The sequence below is a fragment of the Atta colombica genome, unplaced genomic scaffold (assembly GCF_001594045.1).
Source record: "Atta colombica isolate Treedump-2 unplaced genomic scaffold, Acol1.0 scaffold274, whole genome shotgun sequence".
Classification (NCBI taxonomy): Eukaryota; Metazoa; Arthropoda; class Insecta; order Hymenoptera; family Formicidae; genus Atta; species Atta colombica.
Window position 1 is genome coordinate 1,075,286 of NW_017259375.1, and position 6,357 is coordinate 1,081,642.

Consider the following 6,357-nt stretch of genomic DNA (forward strand, 5'->3'; position numbering starts at 1 on the left):
AATGAAAATCGCATTCTTTAAGATTAAAAATTGTCACTCTTGAGAGTGAGATTCTATTCCAAGGAATTTAGAGAATATATATAGAGTCTTTATACATAGTTTTCAGTTTCACTAAAAAAAAAGTGTTTGATACTTGTAATTACAATTGTATGATAAAATAATTATAGTTAGGAGAAGAGAGAGAGAGAGAGAGAGAGAGAGAGAGAGAGAGAGAGAGAGAGTTCCATTTTTATAACTCCATTTTTATTACTGTTATAATATTAGCTATAATAATTATATTTACAGTTCCGCAAATAATATACTGATCTTACAAACGACTAAATTATGACTATAAATTTTTAAGTCCGTATATGCATATATATTTTTATATATAGAATTATAATAAATGTATTATTACTAACATTATAGTAGTAATAAAAATGGAATTCCCTAATCATAATTATTTTGTATAATTATTTTGTAACTAATTATAATAATAAATATCAAACACACGCAAACAACATTTTTCTTTCAGTGCATTTTTTGTATATATGTATATTTTTTCTGTTTATGTGTATAAAATATTAATCATATTATTGCTGATTTATCGTTGTACCCCCTGTAATTTTTAACAAAAGTTTCGGTCGGGAAGACATTAATCGCCTAACAGAAGAACCCTAGTAAAGAGTGTCTCCAATCGGTCAATCACGCGGGATAAGCATTTCTTTTTTTCGACTATAGGCCGATGGACCTCCCAATGAACTTTCGGAACACGGACAATCGACGGGGTTGCTCCTTCGTTTAGAGGAGCCTGTGTAATCTGCTTAGCTTTGACGCTGATCCGGACAAATCGCCGCGCGGTTACGCGGCACTTATTCCCGTCTTTCGATGCTTCTTCGTTCTCGCCCTGTTACAATCCCATCTCCTTGCCTCATGCATCACGAACACGAATCCGATCGATGCACACGCGTCGAGTCTCTACCATCGAATTGATGAAAAATGTAACAGGTCGATCTTAACTTCGACGCGCGGATGGCGACAGTCATCTACTAGGTATGTTTTATGTGAGTGTAGGTATCTTTACTTCTCTCTCAGCAAACACTTCATGAGATCATATTACGTTATTTACCATTTTATACATATATATTGTATTATCGGTGTACAGAATTTCTTGCTTCTTTCTATTACATGATCTATTAAATATTATCATATAATACTATATTATCATCAATTAAAATTTTACACAGCAATAAGTAATATTTGATCAATATGTGAATAAAATTGAATACCTATTAACAAAACGCAACGCCAAATGTTTAAATGAAATTTTCTATATAATCAAATTATTTGCAATATAAATAAATATTCAGACAGCATAAAGTCCAAAAATATGTTTTTAAATCTTCAGATCTCATTTTTCATCCAAAAATATTTTTAAGAGCTTTCTCTAAGAGAAATTTCACTTTTGCCAATTCTAAAAGTTCTTTTTCAAATACAAAAAAAGAATCTTTTTATAGTCTATAAGAATTCGCAATGAAATGAAATAAGTTTTAGATGATATCTCAGCAAACACAAATGTATAACTCTCAAAAATATTAGATCTTTAAATAAATTTTTACAAAACGCGGAACAAAATTGTACAAAATTCATTTAAAGTATATGTTCCAATATACATGTTACGTATATTATAGATTTTTAGTACTGGCGCAGTATATATATATATATATTAAAACAACCTTATTTTCATCAAATCTTATTTTAGCGATTTGCCTTAAAAAAATTTATTTTACCAAAGTATGAATGCAAGATAGGGTATAATATAATGATATAGATTAGGACAGGTGCATAATATAATGCACCTTTTATTCTATCCCGTATGGTTTTTATAAGAAATTGAACTTTGTTACCTCTACCGATGTCACACTGCTCGCGAATCTTTTCGAACAAATTACGCTTCATAAAGAATGTAAATTACGATATAATTACAATTCATAAAAAAGTTTTTTTTTTAATTCATAACAATCATACATATTATCAGGGTATACAATATATAATAAATATGTTATTATATGATTTTAATATCATATTTTTATCCAGTTAATTATCTTATCGATATTTATACATTTTTCTATCTCTTCTTTTTCTTACTCTTTTTTTTCCTAAAGAGTATACAACATAATACTAACAACTTATAATAATTGACAAATTATGACGATGTGTAAAAAGACTAAGAGATTTAAATTTTTTGCGAATATTTGTAACGAATATTACAAAACATAAATAAAACTAAGTAAAATTTAAACCCGCATCGAAATGTCAGACGTCAAGAAATGGTGAATGTTTGACGGTTATCAGATATCGTGGAAATATCAGTACGAGAAGAAGTACGGTACAAAACAATGCCCGCTCGGTAATAATGGCGGTGCTATTAAGTACCGCCCGTGTCATTAAGGTAAGTGCTCTTTACCTTTTCTTACCGTTTTTATTCTCATCGAGCGTGACGCGCGAGTTAACCACGGTATTTGAGTATCTTCGCAATATTATCTTCCAAGGTAACACCATCGGTCCTTACAAGAAATACCCAAGAAATACCGCTTTTCAACGAAATAATTTATTAGTTGGGGGAGGGCTTCGACGAAATGTATAAGTGACTTTTTATTTCGCCTATGCAGAGAGATATAAATACATCTGTATCACATCTTATAGCTAATTTGATTGGAGGCACTAATGCGTGCTGGTGCACGTTAATTCTGTACATAAATCGAAATGCATGTTTAATATTAATATATAAATTAAACTGCGAAATATCTTCAATACACTTTATTGTGCTATTTCGTAAATATATTAGGTGTAGTAAAAAGAAATCCATTATTTTTCCATTCAATTTCATGCAAAAATAATGGATTCCTTTTTATTACATCTAATATATTGGTCGTTTTATCATTCAAGATATTTACATTTCTATACTCAATTTTATACTCAAATTAGATCAGTACTAGACTTTATGCATCAGTGCGCACTAGTGCATTCAATCGAATTCGCTATTAGAAAAACATTATTTCCATCACATCTTCTTAACAAATTTTTGTTTTAAATAATTATTAAGGACCATAAGTTTGAATAAAAATCTAATATATACTAATTTTGCTGCAATAATAGTTAATAACGCTGGATCTTTCCCATACAATTCTCAATAAGATATTACATAAGATATTACAACACAGCTCATCGATGCGAGTCGCAAATCAATTGAGTTGAAAATGACAGCAATCGATAAAATGGCGCGTTTAGGGATTGTAAAGCAATTTCGTAAAGACGTGAGGGAAGGCAGCGTGTCGTGACAAAGGACTATTGTCCATATCCTTCGAGCATGATTGACATCTGTTATACAACGGAACTCGGACGACTCCGAAAGTGGTTCGGTTAGGCTTGCGGTTTTGGCGAACGCAGTCGTGCCCGTTTATGTCGGCTTATAATGCCGACCACGTGGCAGTCGTAGCGATATTTAATATCATAAAACGAGAGAACAACGATCGCGTCAGACCAGAGGGCCAAACAAGATCACATGACGGCTCGCAATAGGCCAAACAATCTGGTCTTTGACAGTCGCCGACCGTGCTCGAACAGACAAACATATAACTGATAATGCAAACGAAGATTTTAAAAATAATTTTTATATTTTCTCAGATCTCGAGATAGCAGATTTCACGAGCATAAAATTATATCTATCTAATAAAGTAGAGTATTTAGTCTTGTACATAATTATTTTGAAATTAAATGATTTTAACAAAATATATCCGAATTTTCGGATTATCTAATAAACGATCAGTCATAAGTGATAGTAAATAAAATAATGTATTAGACGATTAAAAAATAGAGGAAATCAAGATTACATTAATAGATTCGTATTTCGTAGATGCAAGTGAAAATGAGAGATCAAGAAATCTAAAAAGATTCCTTAAACGATTCAAAAAATCTGAGATGCTAAAATACGAGGAGCCAAATATAAAAATTTCACATATCAACAATTAAAAAATTCATAACATTAAGGATCTAAAGATAGTTTGATTATCGTCACAGTGGCGCGTGATAGTCATCATAAATGACTTTATAAATATAAAATAATATGTAAGGATATAAATAAGCATTATAAGATTAAAAATATCAGGATTGTATTAATAAAAATTGGAAAGTTCAGGAATCTAAAGAACCAAATTAAAAAATCTGCTAAAATACGAGGAGCCAAATATAAAAATTTCACGGATCAACGACTTAAGAATTTGTAGCTCCAAGGGTCTAAAGATAGTTTTTTGTTATTGTCGCGGTGGCGCGTGATAGCGGGGAGGTCTGTTTCTCTTATTTGCTCACTATTTCGAGGCTTCACTGTACCGAAATTCGAGTGTAATTCGATTTTCTTTATGCCAGCAGCAGACAAGCGTACGGTTCACCGCATCCCCTCGGTCACCATAGCGACCATCTCAAAAAGACAGCGGCTTAATTAAAAGCTGATTCGTTCTCCACCTTGCCAATTTTCTTAGCGGATACCGCTTGAAACCACTTAATCGCCCGACCGCAGAAGTGCCACCAATTTGCTGGGTATACAGCGCGTCTGTTCGAAGATTCTCAGGGGATGGAAGACTAGGGAAAGATAGGTGAAACAAGAAGGGGAGACAGAGAAAGAAGGAGTCGAAAGGAATGGTACGATCGCAGTTGGCACCCAGAGAACCTTCGAACTAATCCTGGAATCAATCGAGAGGCACGAACGTCTATTAAGTCGTGATTATCCGAAGTCACCTTAGCTGTCGGACTTTCGAAGCTGCTGGCTTTCTGAACTTTTTGCAGGGTTTTTTCATTAACGAGATTTGTCACTGTCTTGATTAATCGGCTGTTAAGTTCAATTAAACCACAAGAAAATTATTTATTACTTACTCGCATGTAAATCTTAATTTTTTTCGACAGTATGCAATTTTTTTCTCTCTTGTATTTTTACTCTCGTACTCACATATCGAGTTTATTGTATTTTCTTTCTTTCTCTCTCTCTCTCTCTCTCTCATTCATGTACTTAATTATCACTCATTCTCATATTACATATATTAATCGGATAATAAATAGATAATAATAGAAGACAGTAATAGAAGATTAAAAAGATATTTTAGATTATATTCAAAGTTCTATCTTTTCTACTAATATTTCTATCAATGCTCTGCAAAATAGAGACAGGTTTTTACAAAACGGAAATATATTTTATAGTAAAAATAATTTTCTAACATTTTCGTTTCATATGTACTTAAATCTTTCAATAATTACTTTATAGCAGCAATAATTAGGTCCTCTATCAAATGCTGCATAAACATTCTCCCTTATTCTCCAGTAATTTTATAACATTTGTAATTAAACTAACCCGCAATCAATCAAGCATCTCAATCAAAATTCCATCACGAAAAACGAAGGAAAAGCCCCTTGTTTTTCCGACACTAACAATCACGAGCGAGTTTTTCGCGTCTCGTCGCCTCAGCGATCCTGCGCGGCGTTTCGCGCATTATTTCGCCACGAAATTGGCCGCTTTTTGTCCCGGTCTCGGCACGACGGAACAGAAAGAACGTTGAAGAACGAAGTATGATGAAAAGAAAGAGGGCGAAGAAAAGAGTGAGTGAGAGTGAATGAGTGAGTGAGTGAGTGAGAGAGAGAGAGAGAGAGAGAGAGAGAGAGAGAGAGAGAGAGAGAGAATGAAGGTCCAGAGGAGCGGCGTTATCCCCCGGGATGAATATGATGTAAATAAATGACGAGCTGCCCTTAAGGGAGTGGATATTAGAGAAGGGGTAAGAAGTGTTATGAAACATAATTAGCGGCCGCCGCCACTGACTCGCGATGATTACAGGGCGGTGAAGCGAAAGTCGTACGGCGCGCGATGGCGGCGGGGAGGCAGCCGGTGTCGGTGCCGGTGTCGGGATAGATTTCCTGAGCTACGAGAGCTACTACCTTCTTGCCTTCTCTCTTACCACATTCGCGAAGCGAGCGAACGGCCGCCGACACACGCGCGCGACTTCACACCCACATGAGAGATCGCAGGCGCATGCACCCGCGCGAACGCGATGCACACGTACACGCATGGATTTGCACGTGGTACACAACTACACATCGACCGCCTACGTGTCGGCTTAGCCACTGGCGTCGAAATCATTCCCGATTGCCTCCAAGATAAATTTGTTCTTTTTACAAGTATTATATATTAACATGTATGTCATGTACAGATTTTGACGAAAAAGGCCTTTGGCATAAATTGTTTTTTGTGGCACGTGGAGGAATGGTTAAGAATATTTGTTGATCCCGATAATGAGAGGAATTATGAGAACTGAATAAATTAAATTAGTCTTCATT